Genomic DNA, 25,091 nt, shown 5'->3' with positions numbered 1-25,091 from the left:
ATGATCACTGTATGAGTTCTTTGCTTTCTGGACACTCCTTAGGAGTGGCACCTGACTGATAACATAAGAATGGCCATACTGGGTCAGACCAAAGGTTCATCCAACCCAGTATCCTGTCTACCAACAGTGACCAATGCCAGGTGTCCCAGAGGGAGTAAACCTAACAGGTAATGATTAAGTGATCTCTCTCCTGCCATCCATCTCCACCCTCTGACAAACAAAGGCTAGGGACACCATTCCTTACCCATCCTGGCTAATAGCCATTAATGGACTTAACCACCATGACTTTATCTAGTTCTCTTTTAAACCCTGTTGTAGTCCTAACCTTCACAACCTCCTCAGGCAAGGAGTTCCACAGGTTGACTGTGCGCTGTGTGAAGAAGAACTTCCTTTTATTTGTTTTAAACCTGCTGCCCATCAATTTCATTTGGTGCCCCCTAGTTCTTATATTATGGGAACAAGTAAATAACTTTTCCTTATTCACTTTCTCCACACCACTCATGATTTTATATACCTCTATCATATGCCTCCTTAGTCTCCTCTTTTCCAAGCTGAAAAGTCCTAGCCTCTTTAATCTCTCCTCATATGGGACCCATTCCAAACCCCTAATCATTTTAGTTTCCCTTCTCTGAACCTTTTCCAATGCCAGTATATCTTTTTTGAGATGAGGAGACCACATCTGTACGCAGTATTCAAGATGTGGGCGTACCATGGATTTATATAAGGGCAATAAGATATTCTCCGTCTTATTCTCTATCCCTTTTTGAATGATTCCTAGCATCCTGTTTGCTTTTTTGACTGCCGCTGCACACTGTGTGGACGTCTTTAGAGAACGATCCACGATGACTCCAAGATCTCTTTCCTGATTAGTTGTAGCTAAATTAGCCCCCATCATATTGTATGTATAGTTGGGGTTATTTTTTCCAGTGTGCATTACTTTACATTTATCCACATTAAATTTCATTTGCCATTTTGTTGCCCAATCACTTAGTTTTGTGAGATCTTTTTGAAGTTCTTCACAGTCTGCTTTGGTCTTAACTATCTTGAGCAGTTTAGTATCATCTGCAAACTTTGCCACCTCACTGTTTACCCCTTTCTCCAGATCATTTATGAATAAGTTGAATAGGATTGGTCCTAGGACTGACCCTTGGGAAACACCACTAGTTACCCCTCTCCATTCTGAAAATTTACCATTTATTCCTACCCTTTGTTCCCTGTCTTTTAACCAGTTCTCAATACATGAAAGGATCTTCCCTCTTATCCCATGACAACTTAATTTACATAAGAGCCTTTGGTGAGGGACCTTGTTAAAGGCTTTCTGGAAATCTAAGTACACTATGTCCACTGGATCCCCCTTGTCCACATGTTTGATGACCCCTTCAAAGAACTCTAATAGATTAGTAAGACACAATTTCCCTTTACAGAAACCATGTTGACTTTTGCCCAACAATTTATGTTCTTCTATGTGTCTGACAATTTTATTCTTTACTATTGTTTCCAAGCGGTCCTGTTATAGTTACCTCTTGGACCAGATCCTGTGCTCCACTCAGGACTAAATTGAGAATTGCCTCTACTCTTGTGGGTTCCTGTACCAGCTGCTCCAAGAAGCAGTCATTTAAAGTATCGAGAAATTTTGTCTCTGCATTTCGTCATGAGGTGATATGTACTGTGACAGACCCAGACCAGTGGGGTACAGGAGTCTGGTAGAAGGCAAATATACTGGTCACTGGATGAGTAGTTTTCTGTTCCCTGAGTGACCAGAGCAGGGGCTGCACTAGAGTAATCAGGAACCTGCTAGAACCAGTTAAGGCAGGCAGGCTAACTAGGACACATGGAGCCAATTAAGAAGAAGCTGCTAGAATCAATTAAGGCAGGCTAATCAGAGCTCTTGGTTTTTAAAAGGAGCTCACTTCAGTTTGTGGTGCAAGTGTGAGGAGCTGGGAGCAAGAGGCACAAGGAACTGAGAGGGTGTGGGTGTGCTGCTGGAGGACTGAGGAGCACAAGCATTATCAGACACCAGGAGGAAGGTCCTGTGGTGAGACTAAGGAAGGTGTTTGGAGGAGGCCATGGGGAAGTAGCCCAGGGAGTTGTAGCTGTCATGCAGCTGTTACAGGAGGCATTATAGACAGCTGCAGTTCACAGGGCCCTGGGCTGGAACCCGGAGTAGAAGGTGGGCCCAGGTTCCCCCCAAACCTCCCAATTGACCTGGACTGTGGGTTTTTCCAGAGGGGAAGGTCTCTGGGCTGTTCCCCAACCCACATGGTGAATCTCTGAGGCAAGAAAATCTGCCAATAAGCGCAGGACCCACCAAGATAGAGGAGGAACTTTGTCACAGTACCCAGTCAATATGGGGATAATTGAAATCCCCCACTATTATTGAGTTCTTTATTTTGATAGCCTCTCTAATCTCCCTTAGTATTTCATCATCCCTATCACTGTCCTGGTTAGGTGGTCAATAATAAATCCCCATTGTTACATTCTTATTAGAGCATGGAATTACTATCCATAGAGATTCTATGGAACATGTGGATTCATTTAAGATTTTTACTTCATTTGATTCTACATTTTCTTTCACATATAGTGCCACTCCCTCCCTCCCCTGCACTGTTCTGTCCTTCCGATATATTTTGTACCCCAGAATGACTGTGTCCCATCGATTGTCCCTACTCCACCAGGTTTCTATGATGCCTATTATATCAATATCCTTCTTTAACACGAGGCACTCTAGTTCACCCATCTTATTATTTAGACTTCTAGCATTTGTGTACAAGCACTTTAAAAACTTATTGCTGTTTATTTGTCTGCCCTTTCCTGAACACAGGGATGCAGTTACAGATGCTCAAACCAACAGTGGGATGTCCACAGGCAGCATAACTATGAACACTCATCGCTAGTGGGATTCCCATCAGTCAGCATTATAATTGTAGAGGAGCTTCTCTCAGGCCAAACCTTCTCTTTGTGAGCTTCATTCATCATTTCAACTGTTCTTATTAAAGCATCATTTATGTTTGTCGCTGCAAGAGACATGACCACAGAAAACAGAACAAGAGTAAGTACAAGTTTGTATAATGTTCCACTATGTGTCAATCCAGAATGTTTCAAGCCTACCAACAGCCTAAAGGCCCCTCTAGGAGTGAAAGATACTGTTGACTGCTTCTACTCACAGCTATGTGACAGTAGCACAGACAGAAAAAAATATGCAGAGTGGTTTTATATTAGCATGGGGTGCTCTGGCCCTCAACAACTTCAGATCAAATGAGGGAGCAATCAGGTTAGTCCTGCAATTGCTTTCTTCATGTTTACTATGCATGTCTTTGAAACGTAAGCTTCTAACAGGAAACCAAGCAATATGTGCAGTAGCATTGAGGTTCATCATACGACTGTGCTAATGGTTGTAGCCATTTTAATTTGGCTCATTGTATAATTTTAATCATGCTAAATGCTTTTTACAAACCCCTTAGAACATTTGAACAATACTGTAGATCCCTCTTTGTTCCATCCTGTTGGCTGGGATCCCTTCTGCCACCATTACATGCTGCAGTCTTTCACCTAACACCAGCTCAGCCAAGTCCTTCTACTCCTTCTTTCTGCTCATGACTCCCTCACAAGCCCTCTGTGGCTCCAGACCCTGTTCCCATGCCCAATCTTTGGCCAGATTCTTTCTTGCCACCTTCCTCTGACCCAGAGATCCCTTCCTAGTCTCTTCTGCTGGAGTCAATTGTCCATCAGCAAACACATCTTCCATTTCCTCTTATTCATATTCATTGTTTGCCAAAGAATGACACCAATTATTTAGCTGACTAGTGAAAACATGGTTTCATCACGCCCCTATTTGAGATCCTTGGAGGAAAGATGTAAATGCAAAGTATTTATTATGAAATTTTTTTAGAGAAAGAGATGTTAAAATTTAGTGATATTTACATCCTGTGGCTTTTATGAATTTAACAAACTTCTGTGCTTCCTTCAAATTCTGTAGGGTAGCCTTGACTAAGTATTCCTTCCAGGATATTATCCTGTTATTAAACAAGATAAAGTTGAAGTGGTCATTCTCTTTGACATCATCCAATATTTTGAGGAGTACTTCCTTTGTCTAGAACAAATAATAATCACTGTTAAAAGAAACAAACGAGAACATGAAATCTGAAGCTTGTTCATATTTTATTATAGAGACAGCTAGTAACAACCCCTACACTTAAATTACCTGATGCTTTCCATAAGAAGATATTCTTGCAACCTTTTTTGAGATGCTCTCCTGCCTCCATTGTTTGCTGAAGAACTTTGCAATTTGGCAGGGAAACAGTGTTCAGGCTAGAGAGATGCCTTTCATTGGTCTCATGACATTCCATTTAGGTATCTTAAAGGTATGTCTTCACTGCAGAGTTAACCAGGGCTCTTACCTCGGTGTTACCCCGTACTCCCTCACACCCTCCCATCCATATACAAAGACCTCTCACCCAAGCTTCCTGGTGCTTTAAACCTGGGCTAGCTAGCCCGGCTAGGGTATAGGTTAGAATCTGGATGTTGCTTTCACTCATCCTCACTTTGCAGTGAGGATGCAGGCTAAACCACTTGAGTGCCAATAGTCCTCCAATACCTTCCCACAATTCCCTCCATGTGCTCAGGACAGACAAGTTTTTGCACAATTCACCGGCAAAGGATCATAGAGCAGCTCAGCTTCCTGCAGCACAAAGAATGATGGGCTATATCTCCAGAAGTCCTAGCAACACACAAGGGGTAGTGCAATACCAGTGAGGACTCAGTAGCTCAGATATGGTTTTGCAGCCTGTGGCTGCTCAGACATGGACTAGGTTAACCCAGATACTGCTCATGTGGTCTAAGCTAGTTCTGCAGTGAAGATGTACCAGTAATTATAAACTGTTGAAAATGGTAATTTCCCTTCTCTCAGTTGCAAATTAAAAATCTGGTAGTCTGCCAAAATAATACCTGACCATTATAAAAAGATGGGCTCATGGTTCCCTCACTGTACAGGAAACTCTGCAAACTGCAAGAGCAGCTGTAGCAGAGGTGAGTGTGGGGGTGGGTTAGGTGGGGAAGAGCTTGGCCAGGCTCCTGTTCTCCCAACCATATTCTCTCCAGACCCAGCAAATGACCCTAGCAGTCCATCCCCCGACTCTTTGGGCATTATATGGGGCAGGAGTTCCCCAAACTACTGGGGGTTGGGGAAGAAAAGAAAGGACTGAGCTGTTCTCCCCACCTCAGCCACCCATCCAGATCCAACAGATGGTCCCAGCAACCTATTCCCCACTTATGGGATAACAGCATTCTGCTGCTGCCAGCTAAAACAGTTAGTTTTCTTCTGAGAAAATTTTTGAGATTTTGAAAAATTTTCATGTTCCAAATTGTGACAAAGTCAAAATCTCAAATGTTCACAAACCAATAATCTGAGGAAAAAAAACATTGGTTTCAGTCAGTCAAACTGTTTAATATCTATAATATCAAAATCTTCTAAATTAAAAAGGCTAATCAAAATAATTTTAATTATTTATTTTTACTATAAATTAACTGAAATTTTGAACCAAAAAAGGAACCTCACATTTCAAAAATGTCAAATAGGAAGTTTTGACAATTTCAAAAAATTTCCAAGTTTTTTTCAAAATAGGAAATTTGTCACAACCAACCTTTTCCCATGGAAAGTTTCAGGTTAGCTGAATAAGCAGTTTTAAATTAAAAACATTTTGCTGAAAAATTCCCAACCAGTTCGAGCAATAGCCTGATATTACAATGTATGTACTTATTTCAGTTTTTAACACACATGCTAGGAGTGTTCATCCCCTGCTCTGAATGCCTTTTGCAATAATGACAAACACAACCAACAATTACACTGAACTGCTAAACTCCAGTGCTTGCAACAATAATTCATTCCCAACATGACTCCACTACATTACAACTCCCAGATGATCAAACATCCTATCTTATGTTCTTTCTAGCTCCTTCCCAAATGCCTCAGCAAAAAAGGCAAACCTTACACTATGGTCACAAAGCCTAAAGAGGAATTCAGACACAAAGAGATAAAATGGCTAAAACTGGGAAAGAATATCCATGCAGTTCAGGCTTGCAGAGCATAGACATGAACGGAGTCAGCATGCCTGGATAGCCCAATTCAGATTGTTCCGATACCAGACCTCAGATATGAAATGGCTGAGAGCTGGAAAGTATTAATTACAGAGTTAATCCTAGATTGGAAGAGCATTCTGGGTAAGGATATAAGGAGCACATAAAACGCCTCTTTTCATTTCAGAATTCTTCTGGCAAAGCAAGTGACTTTTAAAACTGTAGAATTTACATAATCCACCTGTGCAACCTCAGATAGTGTTTTGTCTTGTTAGGATTTATTACCATGATACAGTTGCTTAGCTGACTGGAGGTGAAGCAGAGTATAATAGAACAACCTACCAACAGTTGCGTGCTGGTCGTTAAAAGAGCTTTATGGCATTTTGAGCGATAGTAAAGTACTAGCTAGGGTGGTTTATGAATCAGGTTGGGAAAGAACATCTGCAACCTCAGTCCTCACAGATCACTCTTAAGTAATAAAAATAAACTCTGCAACTTTGTTTGAAATTGATTAATCCTGCTTATTTTATTTTAAGAACTGTGCTGTGCCAAGGAGCATCCTTTTTTATGCTCAAGTTTCTGGTAAGTTACCTGTTCCATTTTTTGACCCAACATTGAGTGACTAATGTCTATTACAAAAATCACATTCTTGGGCACCCTGGGGAGATTCACAGGTGCAAAAAAATGCACAAAGTATCCACTGATAATTTGAAAAACAATGAACATGATGCAGATGAGAACATGCAGGTTGTGCATATCACCTGCACAAAATGTAGGAGCTGACCAGAAAAGACTTAAACATATAATTAACATTACACATGTGAACTCAATGGGACTTTGCAGGATTAGGGCTTTAACACCCCTCCCTCCCCCAAATCACCATTGAATCTACCTGTAAATTGCTTGCATAGTCTCTTTTCACATCATATTTTATAGTAAAATCTCCATCCAAGAAAGATGTCGAGCAGTTCTCACAGGTTTGCTGTTGATCAATAGTTGACTTGAAAGACACATGGCCCTGAAAAGCAGTAGATTAGAATCCAAAATTTTATAAAATTACAGAAAAAGTAAAGTGAAATATATTTTTCTACCACATAATTTCCCAAAATATATCCAACTATTGTATCCAGTAAGATATGTAAATACTGAATAATTTTCAGAATCATCATATATACTTGCCTTATTCCTTGTAATTTATTAAATGCGGAAAGCAGCACAACTCATTACTTTAAGACTTAGACATGATTGCAATTTATTATTGCAATACAATACTCTAGGCATAAAATGTACAGATAAGTTTTCATGGGTTACCAATAATAAAAGCAAAAAAGACACCTCTCCTTAACAGTAATCCACCAAAAGATTTGCCACATATCCCATCCTCCTACCTATACATCCTGTGCTTGGATCATTGTATCAAGCTTGTCTCCACTACAAGGTGCTTCTTTGCTGTAGGGAGGTCAGGCTGACCTAAAAGATGCAAACCTTGCAGGGCCTAAAGTAGTCACTGGATTGCTTGTTGTGCTAATGGCCAGACTGGTACAGAATGCAAAAAGCAGAAGTTCTTTGAGAGCAAATGAATCCAGATGAGAAGCCAGTGACAACTCATCAGTTAGGTTCTGCATTTCCAGGGACAGCACCAGGGTTTATTATTCTCATGAAAAAAGTGCAGTGTCTCAACAAGTTTAACACATGTATTCTCCATTAAGGTGAGTAATAGTTATACCTTTTTTCCAGAGAGAGATTTTTTTCAATGGTCTGAGTCAAGTCATTCTTGATAAATGATCCAAGTGCTTCTAGCTCACTGATACCTTGTGGCTCAAAGATGTTTGCCTCAATCTGAAATATTTTGTGAAAACAATTAGTAAGCCAGACATTGGAGGGTGGAATCACATAGCAGGCTGTGTGTAAAGGATGTTTAGCGCAAGCAACTCTGTGGGTAGACCAGGGGAGTTTGTAAGGGGGCAAAGTGAGGATGATGGTGGAGCCAGTGAGCAGAGCCTTCAGGAGCTGAGTGGGCTGTCTGGGCACTGCAGCTGCTTGTGCCAGTCCCAATAACTGCCTTTGAGGCAGCTATTTAGTGCAGTGATCCCCAAACTGTGGGGCGTTCCCCACTAGAGGGGCACGGCAGGGCCTGGGACAGCCCCCACACGGGTAGGGAGGGAGCACCACCCGGCTGGAACTCCCGGACCCTGCTCCTGGCCCTTGGCCTGGGGGCGTGGTCACATTCCAGTACTGGTAAGGGGGGGGAGTGTGAGAGCAAAAGTTTTGGCACCCCTGATTTAGTGCTTATGCAGCTGCCAAACTGCAACTCCTCCTCAAAGCAGAGTGTACAACTCTGTGCCCAACTACCATATATATGTACATATGATATATAGATATATATCAGCTACAGCAGTGGAGAGAGGGCATCTGGGGAAAGCCTCTTCCACTCTGCTGTTCTAATGGGACTTGAGGAGGGCTGGGTCCCTTCTCAGTTAACTGATGGTTAGGGATATTTTATGGGTTGCACGGCCCACACAGAAAACTATTGGCTAACAGGCCAAGAATAAGAAGGGATAGCACCTTCCCCATCCCTTCACCAGCAACTGGACCAGGACAGAAATACAACCCATAGCTGATTCAATGCAGCATCAATCCACTGATCATGCATGGGTTTTAGTGTTGAACTAGAAAAACTAGCATTTTCTATTAAAAAGATAGATATTATAGATACTTGGACGTGGACAAAATATTGTGGCTGCAATTATTGATTTTAAAATATATGATAATTCATGTGCAAATTAAGCCTGGTCTCATGCCCCTGTGAATTGACAACATGGTCCTGGATGTTGTAATGGTTAGGTGCAATTGCCGTGGAATAATCAGCATAAACTGTGGCCACCACAGTTGTCAGTATAAATCAAGCTTAAGCAAACACAGCAGGCTGTATAATCACTGGAGCCAGCCACAGGAAGCAGGGCCGGCTCTAGCTTTTTTGCTGCCCCAAGCAGCAAAAAAAAGTGCCGCCCCCCCCCGCGCCGCCCCCCCCCCGAGCGCCGCGCGCTGGAGCCCGCCCCCCGAGCGCCACCGGAAACCCCCCCCGAGCGCCGCGCCGCCCCCCCCCGCCGCCGCCGAGCGCCGCCAGAGCCCGCCCCTGGCGAGCGCCGCCCCCCCCGCCGAGCGCCACGCACCGGAGCCCGCCCGCCCTCCCCCCCCGTGCCGAGCGCCGCCGGAACCCTGAGCGCCGAGCCCCGCGCTTCCCCCCCCGCGCCGAGTGCCGCGCCGCCGGAGCCCGCCCCCTGCTGAGCGCCGCCGGAACCCCCCTCCAGCGCCGCGCCCGCTCCACACCCCCCCGCCACGCGCCGGAGCCCGCCCCCCGCCGAGCACTGCGCCGCCGGAGCACCACCCCTGCGGAATGCCACGTCGCGCTCCCCCCCGCCGCCCCTTACCAGGTGCCGCCCCAAGCATGTGCTTGGGTGTCTGGTGCCTGGAGCCGGCCCTGCCTGGAGCATGGGGATTGAGTCCCTGACTATCTTGACTAATAGCCACTGATGGATCTATCCTCCATGAATTTATCTAATTCTTTTTTGACACACACTTTTGGTCTTCACAACATCCCTTGGCAATGAATTCCACAGGTTGACTATGCATTGTGTGAAGAAGTACTTCATTTTGTTTTAAATCTACTGCCTATTAATTTCATTGTGTGACCCCTTTTTCTTGTGTTATGTGAGAGGTAAATAATACTTCCCTACTTTGATAGATGGATAGAGAGATGTTGTGGTGATTGGTGCTATATATATATATTTAGGCTCACTGGCTAGACAGGATTATTATTGACTTTTGAGATAGGACTGTTTTTCAGGTTGGTACTCATCTCACTAGTGATAGGGCAAAGGAATTAATTAAACAATGAGGTGATCTCTGCAGCTGAAGATGGCCTTAAAACTGTTCCCAATATCTCATACAATATCCCTCTGTTTAAGAGACTGATTAAGTCCTATTTAAGGTTTTTCCCAGCAAACAAACCCAGTAAGCTATTGCGACAGTGGAGTAGGCGCCGCTGCTTTCTTTAGGACAAGTTCAAAATTAGGTTTGTAACAGTTGGAAAGGCATTTAGCAGCTGCCTTTTCAATGCAGTTAATATGATCATGAAAAAAATTAAAAACCAGCATTGTAAACCAAGAGTCTAATAACTTCTGAACAATTCTTATGGCATTAACTCTCTGAGTCCTTATTTCTATAATGAAGTTAACAGTCCTTCAATATAAAGAAAAGTCAGACTGTGAAGCCCTTGGTGCTGCTCCTTGAACAATCCTTTGCCAGATCTACCCATTGTGCCCACAGAAGTGGAAAATACACAGGCTACTGCACTGGTTTAGGTCACCTAATCAATGTCTTTGCAATCCATAAAACAGGGAGTGGGCACAAGTGAGGGGATAGTGAAACAACTAGATTTTAACTTGCAAGGGGTAACCCATCTTATAATGGAAACAGATACCACTAATATGTGCATATATGGGATAAAGTGAGCCTCACTGATATTGAATTTATAAGACACATAACAATACATGACATGGACTCCTGGATTAGTACGGGGAGAATTATTTAAGGGTTATAAATTTATTTTCCTAGATTATTTCAAGCAGGATGGTTTTTATTCTGAGTCATTTAAGATCTCATAATTTGAAGGAGAACTGATGTTAATAAAATACATTATGAAGAGAACTGAGTGGATTAGGGGATTGATCCTGAGAACACTGCTCTTTATATGGGCCAGATCAGTATTGAAAACAAGCCAGTGGCAAAGCTGGGGACTAGATCTCAGAAGTCTGGCTCTCAACCCCCAGCACTAACTACAATGAAAATATCCACCCGAACAACAAATGATCCATGTTAAAACCCCCATGACTGAAGGAGTTGAAATCACTGGTGTAAGTAGACAACAGATGGTTTAAAAAAGAATAGACACCAAGTAATGTTCAGGTATGCCTGAAATGTCTTGAAAGTCAAAACTGATGTTTGATTCAGCATTCTGTCTATCATTCCTGCCATACTAGGTTAAGATTCTTTTCAGGCTTTTCTTTGTTAGCTTTGTTTTCATTTGGAATCATCTAGGTTCAAAGTTACAGGAATAATCTATCTAATGCCCACAAAGAACTAGGCTGAAACTCCTGTGGCCCCACAACTCCATTCATAAAAAAACTAACACAGTTCTATTATATTGGATACATGAAAAAATTCACTTACTTCTGAGGTCTGAATGCCAAATCTTGAACTTATGTAAAAAACTGTCAAAATGTCTGCAGTACAGCACAGCACCAACTCTCTCTCTCTCTGAGGCCAAGTTGAGCACTGACTTTTGTCCATTGCCTCAATAGCTTTGCTTGGGCTAGAGGATGTCACAATGAAGGATGTGGTGCAATTGCCATGACAACCAGGTGTTGTCCTGCCTGCCCTGCCCATTTGTTTATGAGTATATGCCCTCTCTAGAGTCTAGCCCAAAAAGATAAATAAAAGCTCCAATTTTAGGGAGAATTGGTGGTAATTCTCTTTTTGCTCAAGTGACAGAGGCCTTTTTGGAACTGAAGATCCCGAGTTCTGCTTCCCATGCTTGGCTAACAGCTGGCATCTCTGGTGTCTGTCTGCAGTCAGCCCTGGTTCAGTAAAAGTAGTTCATCACATAAGGTGTAGTTCATCACATGACAGGTAGCTATAGAGAGGAGGATAGATCAGGAGATATGGGTTCTTTTTATGGTTCTGCTTCGACTGACTGTGACTTGTAGAAATTGCTTAACATCTGTGCCCCAGGGACAGACTACAAATAATATTTCAATTATCTACTTTGTCTTTTTAAGTAAAGTACCTGCTGAAGAAAAGCATTATATATCTTTTTCATCAAGCTATACATTGTACAAATACGTTTATAAACTGACAACTGCTCTAAATATCAGATATTAAAGCAATACCCTAATTAACTCTTTCTGAGCCTTTCATCATCAAATATTGAAGTGCCAAACATTAATTAAGCAGCAGAACACCCTTGTGAAGTAATTAATTATTATTAACCTCATTTTGGTGGAGTGAGTGTAAGTGGTGGAAGGGAAGTCAGTGACAGAGGTGGGAACTGAATTCAAGTTTTGACTTTCACACCCCTGCACTAACTACTAAAAAACACTGATATGGTCTTAAGACATTTTGTGTTACTGACTACAGGTTAACTGACCTTACTTTTAAAAATAAAACTGCTCCATGGATGTGATATCTCAAACTTTACTTAGCACATACTACGTAGATATGTAATACTACTATGTACAAAAGGGCTCAGTTACCTTAAGTTCCTTTGGCCATTTGTCATTCACTCTAATTCCCTTAGTGTGGTATGCTACATGAAATGCTGTAGCAAGAGTGTCTCTCTTTTGGCTTTTTAAAACATACAATTAAGCATTGGTCTCTGCTGCTATGGGTCTTACCAGAAGATACAAAAAGATCTGATGTGATTTCTACATTCTTGCCAGAAAACACCACAGATGAGATTGCCGAACATGATGGGTGTGATCAAAGACGTGAGCCCAGCTAAACATTAGTGCCCTATCTTAGCTGTTCTGAAAGCCAGAGGTGCATGGTTCTGCAGTGATTACAAGGAAATTGTTGAAGTAGAATTTGTTGCCATGGAGCTGCTGACACAGAGGTTTCAGGAGTGTTCCAGAACTTGGACGATGAAGGAAATGGATTGTTGTGGCTGGATTCTTAGGAGGGGTTTTCCTCAAAGGGTTCAGCAGTCTGGTGTGTTGGGAGCTGTTATTCCCACAAGTGCTTGTCCTAATTTGTGCCCACAGCTTCTGCAAGCAATGGCTGGTAAAGAGCCTTATCTGCCAGAACCGAGGTCATGTAATAGATGATTCTGCTTCTTTCTGTGCAGGAAAGTAAGTACAGACGTTCATTTAGTCTAGTCGCAAAACACAGTGTGGAGCAGATAGGTATTCTCTCCATTTTAAAGATGGATAAACTGCGGCACAGTGAGAATTAATACTGATACATTTCTGTTTGATATTTAACAGGCTATTTATCACCTTTTTATTTATCTGCAACACTTTTTATGTATCTCATGTAATGAACTGTCATATTCACATGTACATTAATCAATGATATAATGCTTCCCTCTCTTAGTTTCTCCAAGTCTTTCTCTCAGTATCCTAGTTTATTATTTATTTATATTCTTTGAAAAGAACACAGAAAACAAGAAAAAACTTGTCTATTTTATTTTTCTATCACAACTTAATATTTGTCAAAAAAGAACATGAAATCCCTGATAGCACAGTATGAACTGTCATAAAGAGCTAGTAATTTCACAGGCTGTTAGTACTGCTTCCTTTCTCTAGTTTTTAAATTATTTTTTCTGACTCTACATTGTTTTTAGTTTCTAATTTTATTTTCACTTTTTTGTCACTTTTACAGAGATATGCACATGACCCCTGAAAGCACATATTTGTTGTAGTTGTGTGCTTTTTCAGATATCCAAGTCATGTAACTTACAGAGTGACTTTGTGTGGTAACATGCTGAAAAACTTAATACATTTTAATTCAACAACAAACTAAACAGAATGACTGACTGATGGCTGTGGAGGTGGGAAGATGGCAGAATGCAACTCACTCATCATAATAGCTCGATATTAATAGATTATAAACAAATGTTCTCTATTACTAACTGCTGTTGGCAAGAGATTTGTGTAGCTGGCGGTGTGGGCATCATGGCAAATTTTAGTAAAAGTCATAGAAAGGTCATAGTTATGTTAAAAATAACCAAATTTGGTTGTATCCAAATTAACCCCTTTAACTTTATAACAATAGTATTCATCATATACCTTTTCCCTACCAAAGCACTCAGAATACAGTACAACTGTATTGTTCAGTTACATTACATATTTATGTATGCACACGTGTGTGTGAGTATATATAAAATTAATAAATAAATAAAATTAAAGCCTTTACGAAAAATAAAAATGTAATTTCTAAGATATAAACAATTTTGATTGAAAAAGATGTTGAGAACGAGAAGAAAAGATGGGAGAGGGATTTGGAGAAAGAAATTGATCTGCACGAGTGGGTATATGTGTGGGAAAGGGGGATATACATCTTCAATTTGTGTAGCTCATAAATAAAACGTATATAAATTTAGTGTGTAAATGACATTATACTTCAGTTAAGAGCCATCATATTGTTGCTGCTAGAGAAAAGCTCTGTTGGAGAGATTGTGGCGAAATGGGAACATACTTGCACACATGGTAGTTGTGTCCAGGAATTAGAAAGTTTTGAGAGGAAATTATTAAAGAGATCCATCTTATGACAAAATGCTGGCTTCTTAGCAATCCCCTGACCTCCTTACTTAATGCTCCAGTAAAGGATCTGCATTTTAAACAGAATGACAAAGTATTTTCTTCTTATTGCTAGCAGCTAGACTTTGTATTGCACATTACTGGAAAAATGTGACTCCTCCTCCTATGGAATTGTGGTATATAAATAGGGTGTGTTATATAAGAAAGTAAAATGTGGACTGTCCGTGTAGTGGAAAAGCTTTCACACCAAGTACTTACACAAGAGAAACTCCAGAAAGAGGATAGGTTTTTAGACATTTGGTCATCCTTTTTAACACACTCGGAGGAGGAGAACTCAGTCAGCAAACCAGAATCTTTAGCCAAATTCTCTGAATATTAATCTGATCCTGAATAAGTAATGTATGATTACAACCAGTAATGTAACTTTGCCTTAATACAAAAAATTCAAAAATACAAATAAATTAAAAGAACCAAAATATTGACAGTTTTTCCAGCACTTATGGAATAAACTTGTCTCCAGTGGTTTCAGGAAGACCAGGATGAAATGGTTAAGTCAGATCACCAGTGGTATAAGAACAGTAAGAAAAATGTATGCTCAGTGCTAAAAGTGGTGAGCTCTGGACACTTTCCTTTTCCTAGAAACACTTCTTGGTACAGTAAATCCTCCCTTAAAGTTGTCCCGTTAACATTGCTGATCAATTAGGGAACATGCTTGTTTAAAGTTGTGCAATGCTCCCTTCTAACGTCATTTGGCAGCTGCCTGCTTTGTCCACTGCTTGCAGGAAGAGCAGCCCGTTGCAGCTAGCTGGTGCGGGCTCGGAACCAGGGCAAACCGGTGGCCCCCCATCAGCTCCCTGCTCCCCTAAGTTCCCTGTGCTGCAGCCTCCCAGCAGGCTATCAATTGCCAGCAGTTCAGCTGTCCATCACCCCACTGCCATGTGCTGCTCCTGCACTCTGCCTTGGAGCTGCTCACAGAGACTCCTGCTTGCTGTGGGGGGGGGGGGGGAGGAAAGGGAGGGCTAATGTCAGGGTGTCCCCCTCCCCCCTGCTCCTGCACCCCGCTTACCCCTTCTCCATATAGAGCAGGGAGGGGACACAGACGGAGAGAGACAGAGAGTGCTTGGGGCAGCAGCTGCTGTCTCAACTTCCTGATCCACTTAAAAAGACAATGCACTTAAGATTGGGTCAGCTTACTTAAAGGGGCAGTGTGCATCTCTCTCTCTTTCCCACAAACAAGGTGTGTGTCTGTCTCTGTCTGCTATGCTGTCTCCCCTCCCTCCTGTTCATGCTGCCTTGTGTGAGAGGCTACATTAACAACAATGTGTTAACCCTTGAGGGCTCAGCCAGGTGCTAGTTCATCATTTAGCAGCAAGGCATTCCCTGGGAAATATCCCTCCCTCTTCCACCATCTAACTTCACCACGTCAACCAAGCTTCACAATCATCATAGCTGTGAGCACTATTAAATTATTTGTTTAAAACGTATACTGTGTGTATATCTATATAATATATAGTTTTTTCTCTGGTGAAAAAAATTTCCCTGGAACCTAACCCCCCCCATTTACATTAATTCTTATGGGGAAATTGGATTTGTTTAATATCATTTAGCTTAAAGTCGCATTTTTCAGGAACATATCTACAATGTTAAGCAAGGAGTTACTGTACATCTTGCACCTAGAAAGTGATGGCCATTCATATGTAAGCATTTGTTAACAGTTATTGCATCATGGCATCTGAGATTATTTCTTGGCATCTGTTAACTTTTAGTACCTTCTTGGATATGTAGAAAAATAGAAATAATTAAAAATTCTATTTGGACAATTTCTAGCAAGGCAGAACAAAATGGAGGATTGTGAACAATCCGGACAAGAAGGGCAATAAAGAAAGCAGACAAATAAATGCAACTGTGATGGGGTGTTCACCCCACACTTTCCTTGAAAGGGTTAATGTAGACTGAGAAGAGGGCTAATGAACCCAATAGGCCACAGCGGAGAGCAATCAGGTGACTAAGCAATCCACTGATTGAATGAGGAAGCCAGCTGAGGAGGGGATTATAAAGGCTGGCAATTGGCAGCAAAGGAGGGGAAAGTCTGAAGTCACTTCCTGGGAGAAGGGCGGTGTGTTTGGGCTGGCAAACCCAGTGAGAGGAGAAGCCAGGACAGGGCTCAGGGAAAGGCAGTAAGGTCTAGAAGGGAACAGGCTTTGATTGCTGGCTAGAGGGTCCCTGAGCCAGAATCCAGTGTAGTGGGCTGGCCCGTGTTTCCTTGCCAGCCATTGAGGGAGTTGCACTACAAGGCAGTGAATGGGAAGACTGCTTAGAACTGCTGAAGGAAGCCTTTGGTACCCCAGAAGAAGAAAACAAGAAGAGTGACTGGTTGGTGTCATAAAGAGGCAGCAACAGCTCATAGTGTGATAGAGGGGATGCAGACTCAGAGAGGTGGAGAGACAGTGGGCAACTGCAGAAAGAGGTGATGCTCTTGCAAGCTATTCTTCAGAACCTCCAAGAGGAGGTGCCATCTTAGTGGTGTGTGGAACCCCACATCACAGCATCTTTTATTTATTTAAAGAAATAGTATTCTTCTTCAAGTGCTTGTTCATATCCATTCCAATCAGGTGTGTGCACGCCGCATGCACGCCAGCCAGAAGATTTTCCCCTTAGCAGCATCCGTAGGGTCGGCCTGAGTGCCCCCTGGAGTTGTGCCTTCCTGGCATCCAATATGCAGCCCTGCTGATCTGCCATCCCCTCAGTTCCTTCTTACCGCCGGTGACGGCTAGCTGGAACAACTGTTGCTCTTGCATTGCAAGCGTTTTTGGCAGTGTCCACTTCAGTTTTCATAGTTAAAATAGTTAGTTATTAGTCATAGTTGTTGAGTTCTTGGGGGTTCCCCCCCAAACAACGTTTTCCCTGGTTCTGGGGTATGCCCCGGTCCCTAGGTTTCAAACTCTGCGAGGACTGTGGCAAGTTTATGCCGAAGAGTGACCCGCAGTCTTCCTGTCTACGGTGCCTCGGGGAGAACCACCAGAAAGACAAGTGCAGAATCTGCAAGGGATTTCACCCTAGGACCCTTAAAGACATCAAAGGCTGAAAAACCTGCTAATGGAAGCAGCACTCCAAGCGCAATCCAACTCGGGGTTGGCAGAATCCACGCTGAGCACTTCCTTGTCGGTCTGCAGTGTTCCGGTGCTGTCGGTGCACTAGCCGGTGCCGAAGAAGGACCCTAAAGACTTATGGCACTGCCACGGCTCCGCCTCAAAGAAACCTTCTTCTGTCTGGCACTGTTCTCAGTCCCCGGTGTCACAGAAGAAAAAAAGGCCGGATAGGGGTCGCTCTCCCCCTCCAAAGACCAAGGGACCTGCAGCAGCTAAGCACCTATTTTGAGCCAGGTCACCTCGTCTCTCCCACCTTCATTGACTCCTGCCCCATCTCGGGTACAGTTGAATCTGAGCCCCTCAATGGTCCCCGGACCGCCAAGGGGATCACCTCCAGCTCCCCTCAACACCAGAGGCATTTGAGGCAGCCAAGGACCTTCTACGCCTCACGGTACCTTCCTCACTGCAGAGGAGAGACAAGCTCTGGGAGGGTGTTTTGGGTGCAGCAAGGGGCTCAGGGCTGGGGCAGGAAGCCGGGGTGCGGGCTCTGGGAGGAATTTTGGGAGCAGGAGGGGGCTCCAGGCTGGGGTAGGGGTTGGGGTGCAGGAGGGGGTGAGGGTTGTGGGCTCCAGCTGGGAAGTGCTTACCTCGGGTGGCAGTGCAGCAGGTCTAAGGCAGGTTCCCTGCCTTCCCTGGCCCCATGCTGCTCCTGGAAGTGTCTGGCATGTCCCTGCGGGGCGGTGGGGGGGAGGGCAGGGAGCTACACACGCTGCCTGCTCCCGCAAGTGCCGCCCCCGCAGCTCCCATTGGCCAGAGTTTCCAGCCAATGGAAGCTGCAGAGTAGGTGCTCGGGGCAGGGGCAGTGCATGGAGACTCCTGCACTCCCCCTCCCCCGCAGGGACATGTCGGCTGCTTCTGGGAGTGGTGTGGGGCCAGCGCAGGTAGGAAACCTGCCTTAGCCCCACTGCACTGCCAGACTTTTAGCGCCTAAAATCTTCCAGTTTGGCTTTAGTAGCCTCTGGGAGAGGGGGCAAGATTCCAGGAGGCTCCCAGTGAAACCGGGAGGGTTGGCAACCCTATTGAGACAAGCTATCAGCAAACTACCTACATGCTGAAATTGGTAATGAAGGCCATCTTGGGGAGCTCCACATCAAAAAAAACCACTTCCTTAGACACACTGGCACAATTGACAGCTCGACTGGTGATGACGTTGTGGGCAAATCGAGATGTCACTTTGCTATCAATTTTCATGCTGTAGATATCTATGCCATTGAAGATCTGAAGAATGAAAGAGAAACCCTGGTTACAGTGAAAAATCTGTGCTAATTATTCTAACTCCATTCTACAGAATCACGCAACAATGGTAATCGCAGAAAGAGTAGCTGTCTTCCAATACGGGGCAAGGAACTTTATTAGAATGAGAAAAGCTAAGTTACCCCTATAGCTACTCTGTCTCTTTATTTGATAGATTGTTTAATGAGGAGAGAGAGATAGGTGGGCAAAAGCCCTGGTGCTTGATGAGTTAAAGTCTGTCTACATTACAACAGCAACAATTTTTGTATAAGCAATTTTTTTGACACTCTTCTAACCTTGTAACAAAAAAACATGGTTGGGTCGTGTCCACAAAATAGCTTTTTTCCCCTCACAACTCAACCATGTTTGTGTGTCTGCATTAACCAGACTGTTTAGCCATGTTTGGACAAGCACATTCTGGAAAATTCTGGGCAGCTTGCCCATAGTACTTCAGCAAGTGATAGAATGCATGGATGACATGCACAGAGAACTGCACCAGCAACACCCCGGGCAATGGATTCTGGGATGGTCTCCCCCACAGAGTGCTCAGAGGAAGGAGGCTTGATCAAACTGGCTACACAAACATGCTGGAGCTGGGGGTGCTGCTGCGCCCCCTGGCTTGAAGTGGTTTCCATCATATACAGGGTTTACAGTTTGGTTCTCAGCACCCACATTATAAAAATCGTCCCAGCACCCCTGTACACCAGTATGGGGAGGAGGTCCTGTCTGCATAGCAAATGCTAAAGAGTTACAGGGAGATAACCATGTGGTACCCTACTCTGCTGGGAAGGGGAGAAACACTGCTAGCAGCCATCATTACTGACTGCATATTAACTGAGTTTTATGTGGACATAGATCTCAGGTAGAGCCCACCAGGTCAATAAGTGGTTAAGGACTCTATATCATAACAGGGTCAGATATGCATTATAACTTACTCACAGACTTCCAAATGAGCCAAAGTCATTTCTGATAAAGGGATTTAAATCCATAATAAGAGCATGAGAAGTAACAGCACCTTACACCCCAAAAGGCCTTAAACTCACCCTGTTGGGTCATGGGACCACTTACCACATCACTGGTGCTTCGTTTCTGTAAATTAAAATAAAAAGAAATTAATATAAATTTCCCACAGCTTGGCCATAGAGGTGAAGTAGTGGAGGACAAGTCACTCCCCAGCCATCTCCTGCATTTATTTCTAACTGCTTAAGTATATAGCTACTCTTCAGTCAGGGCTGGCAAAAAAACAAACAAAACAAAACAAAAAAAAACCCGCGGCGGCCAGAACAGCAAAGCAAAAAAAAAAAAAAAAAAATGCGGCACGGCCGGAGCGCGGGTACAGGGGGACTCCCTGCCCTGCAGATGTGCCCCGGGGAGAGGGGGAGGGAGCAGGGGGGGTGAGAAAAGGAGGGCGGCCAGGGCTTCAGCAGGGCACTGCCACACGGCCCCTCCCGCCGTGCCCCCTGCCGGGAGGGCTCCACACCACTCCGGTTGGCTGGGAGGGAAGGACGCGGGCTGCCCTGCCGGGCTTGCTGCAGGGCGCTCCCATCCTCCACGCCGCTGCCCCCTACAGGGCGGCCGGAGCGGAACAACAACAACCACAAAAGCGGCCGTGCCGCCCTAGGATTGGGCGGAATGCCACCTCCTACAAGCTGCCGCCCCAAGCACCAGCTTGTTCGGCTGGTGCCTGGAGCCGGCCCTGTCTTCAGTAGAACTTCACAACTCATTTTTGTTTGCTGTATTTTGTAACCAGGCTGCTCCTAGGAAATTAGAAACACATGGTGGGTGAGGTAATATCTTTTATTGGACCAGCTTCTGTTGGTGAGAGAGAAGTGTTTACGATTACACAGAGCTCTTCAGACCTGAAGACGAGCTCTGTGTAATCTTGTCTGTTTCACCAACAGAAGTTAGTCCAATAATAGATATTACCTCACTCACTTCACTCTCATTTTGTCATCCTGCTTGACCCATAATTCTCACAAGAAAGCCCCTGCAGTCACACACTGCTGGCTTTCCTGGATTCCCTTTGAGGAAAAAACAACTGATAGGAGGTGAAATGAGTGTAATTAACTTCTGTCTCTACCCCCAGCCATGCTACATCCGCCAAGTAGACAAAATACTTGTCAGTCTAAAGAAAACTAAAAATATGAATTTTCTCTCCCATTATGACTTGTCCATTTAAACAACTGTTGTGGTTACCATCAAAATGTTTGTAATTGCAATTGGGAGGTGAGACAATGGTCTGCATGATCACAAACAGGTAGGGAAGTTTGAATATGAAAAACTCATGAGGTCCACTTTAAGAAAAAATTGAGAAGCCCTGCTGCAGAACATTTACTACTGAATAGGAAGTATAAGAAATCACTAAAACTGAACAACACTTGTTAAATAAGGCCCTGAAGCAGCAAACACTTTCCTAACTTGAAACATGAGCTGTCCCCTTGACCTCACTGGAACTACTCATTTCCTAAAAGGCAAGGATATGCTTCTGTGCTTTGTGATGTAATCTCCCTCATTTCTTAGGTGTTCATTTGCTGCCTTGCTAATTTGCAACATTTATTAATTTACACTGGGTCTTCCCCTTCATTTATACAAATAGCAAGTTCTATTGTATAATGTACAAAGGAGAGAGATCACATCAGCTGTCTTCAAACAACTCTACTGGCTCCCCACAAATTTCAGTAGTGAATTCAAAATTGCCTTCCTGGTGGGTTTTGGTTGTGGTGGTGTCTTCTTCTAATAACCCCACCACCCTAGTCTTACCTAGACTAGCTCATAGCTTTGGCCCCTCATGATTCAGTACACACCAGCTTCCTTTATTGTTCTGCTAACTGCTGTTCATGCACTTCTGTGGTAGACAGTAGCCCTTGAAACAGAGCCTTTGGTACATTGAAGGGTGTTTGCCTGCCTGCCTGTGCTTAATTAGTAATAAGAAACAACTGCCCCAAGCAGCCTGGGCTAGAAACAGTCTGTACAGCACAGAGAGTTGGCTACAAACCTCATAGCTGCAAGGAATAATCCATGGAAGTTAAAACCAAAGCTTTGGAAAAAGGTGGTGAAATCCTCCAGGCAATTAAATAGCCGCTGCTCTTGCATAGTAGAAGAACAAGGGAACCATGGACATTGCTTTTGAAGAGAGGAATAAGGTGCAGACCAGTCCTCAGACTGAGAGATGGACAGTCTTTCCCTGCTTTCAAGATAGTTATTGACTGGACTGGCTAGTAAAGGTGAGCAGCATTTTGAGCTCTACACTGCTAAATGTTTATTCTGGGCTGTTGAGCTGTGCGTTAGACCATTTTTAAGCATGTCTTTGCTAGATTCATCTCTCCCTTGTGGATATTGTTAAAAAGCTTATGCCATCTTTAATGTTATTTGTAAATGTAGATAACTGTATATCCCTGTGATATCTTGGGGTTCACCCAGGCCAGAAAGGGGCTTGGTCACCATCTGCCTTGTAACCCGGGGTATGCTGTGGCTGTGCAGCTTTGTTCCAGAACTCGGACCCCAGGAGCCGGCCAGCAGCTAATAAGCCTCTCCCTGGCTCTGACCAATCTAACCAGGAGATCTTCAATGATCTAAAACTCAAAAAAGAGTCCTGCAAAAAGTGGAACTTCGGTCAAATGACAAAGGATGAATATAAACAAATAACACAAGTATGTAGGGGCAAAATTAAAAAAGCCAAGGCACAAAACGAGTTCAAACTAGCTAGGGACATAAAGGGTAACAAGAAAACATTCTACAAATACATTAGAAGCAAGAGGAAGACCAAAGACAGAGTAGGCCCATTACTCAATGAGGGAGGGGAGACAAAAACAGAAAATGTGGAAATGGCAGAGGTGCTTAATGACTTCTTTGTTTCGGTTTTCACCAAGAAGGTTGGTGGAGATTGGACGTCTAACATAGTGAATGCCAGTGAAAATGAGGTAGGATCAGAGGCTAAAATAGGGAAAGAACAAGTCAAAGATTACTTAGACAAGTTAGATGTCTTCAAATCTCCAGGGCCTGATGAAATGCATCCTAGAATACTCAAGGAGCTGACTGAGGAGATAGCAATTATCTTTGAAAAGTCATGGAAGACTGGAGACATTCTAGAAGACTGGAAAAGGGCAAATATAGTCCACATCTATAAAAACAACCTGGGGAATTACAGACCAATCAGCTTAACTTCTGTACCCGGAAAGATAATGGAGCAAATAATTAAGGAATCAATTTACAAACACCTAGAAGATAATAAGGTGATAAATAACATTCAGCATGGATTTGTTAAGAACAAATCATGTCAAACCAACCTGATAGCTTTCTTTGACAGGGTAACAAGCCTTGTGGATGGGGGGAAGCAGTAGATGTGGTATATCTTGACTTTAGTAAGGCTTTTGATGCTGTTTTGCATGACCTTCTCATAAACAAACTAGGGAAATACAACCTAGAAGGAGCTACTATAAGGTGGGTGCAAAACTGGTTGGAAAATCGTTCCCAGAAAGTAGTTAACAGTGGTTCAATGTCACGCTGGAAGGGCATAACGAGTGGGGTCCCGCAGGGATCGGTTCTGGGTCCGGTTCTGTTCAATATCTTCATCAATGCCATTATCTAAATCATTGAGAGTACACTTATAAAGTTTGCGGATGATACCAAGCTGGGAGGGGTTGCAAGTGCTTTGGAGGATAGGATTAAAATTCAAAATGATCTGGACAAACTGGAGAAATGGTCTGAAGTAAATAGGAAGAAATTCAATGAGGACAACTGCAAAGTACTCCACTTAGGAAGGAACACACTTACAAAATGGGAAATGACTGCCTAGGAAGGAGTACTGCAGAAAGGGATCTGGGGGTCATAGTGGATCACAAGCTAAATATGAGTCAACAGTGTAACGCTGTTGCAAAAAAAAGCAAACATCATTCTGGGATGTATTAGCAGGAGTATCGTAAGCAAGACACGAGAAGTAATTCTTCCGCTCTACTCTGTGCTGATTAGGCCTCAACTGGAGTATTGTGTCCAGTTCTGGGCGCCACATTTCAGGAAAGATGTGGACAAATTGGTGAAAGTCCAGAGAAGAGCAACCAAAATGATTAAAGGTCTAGAAAACATGACCTATTAAGAGGATTGAAAAAAAATTGGGTTTCTTTAGTCTGGAGAAGAGAAGATTGACATGATAACAGTTTTCAAGTACATAAAAGGTTGTTACAAGAAGGAGGGAGAAAATTTTTTCTTAACCTCTGAGGTTAGAACAAGAAGCAATGGGCTTAAATTGCAGCAAGGGCGGTTTAGGTTGGACATTAGGAAAAACTTCCTAACTGTCAGAGTGGTTAAGCACTGGAATAAATTGCCTAGGGAGGTTGTGGAATCTCCATCATTGGGGATTTTTAAGAGCAGGTTGGATAATCACCTGTCAGGGATGGTCTAGATAATACTTAGTCCTGCCTTGAGTGCAGGGGACTGGACTAGATGACCTCTCGAGGTCCCTTCCAATTCTATGATTTTATGGTTACTTCTTTCAAGCTAACCTCAGTACACTTCCAGCCCCAAATTCACTCCCAAATCGTCCCACTGCAGGGACCATCCCTCTCATTGGACCTTCACAGACAATGTGTTAGCTTCACTCCCTTTATAGAGACAGTAAAACACTCCAACTTGTTAGCTTTCTAGAAGCGCACACTTTACTGCACGTACATAGCACTGATGATTTATAATGAAAGCAAAATAAGTTTATTAACAAGCAATCCTGGATTAAGCAATGCCAAGTAAAAGAGATAAAGGTAGAGATGGTGACAGGCAAAAAAGTGAACACACACATCTAAAGAACTAAAACTTAATCTAGCAAGATACAGTCTATGTTCAAAATGGTTTCTTTCACCCACATCTCCTTTCCAGCTTTTTCTGGCCAGGACCCATCACCAAGATCTGATTGCTTGGTTCCTTTGTCTCCTAAGATAAAGGATAAAGATGGAGTTTCTCTCTCTTCTTTATATTTCCAAAGGGATATAAGTCAGGAAGGCCTCCTAGGGATTGTGTCTCCTGTGTCTTTCTGAGATGCAGGAGCCATGTTAATTCTGTCCTCAAATTCAGGAGCAGGTTTAGCGCAATGGCTTTATTTACTGCTAATATGTAAATTGAAATAAACCCACATTCCTTTGTCTAGGACAGACCTGTTTATCACCTTTACCTAGGCTAGGCTGTCTGGTCTTCAACATGTTCCAGTAACATCCAAGGGAGGGAATTCATAACTTCACGTATGTTAATACATACATTTTACAATGATCTTAATAACCACTTCTATAACACCTTTTATCTGAGGCTCTCCAATCATTTTTATAAATATTATATA

This window comes from Chrysemys picta, chromosome 7 (genome assembly GCF_011386835.1).
Source record: "Chrysemys picta bellii isolate R12L10 chromosome 7, ASM1138683v2, whole genome shotgun sequence".
Taxonomy (NCBI): Eukaryota; Metazoa; Chordata; order Testudines; family Emydidae; genus Chrysemys; species Chrysemys picta.
The sequence above is the reverse complement of the archived record's forward strand: the minus strand, read 5'-3'. Positions refer to the sequence as shown.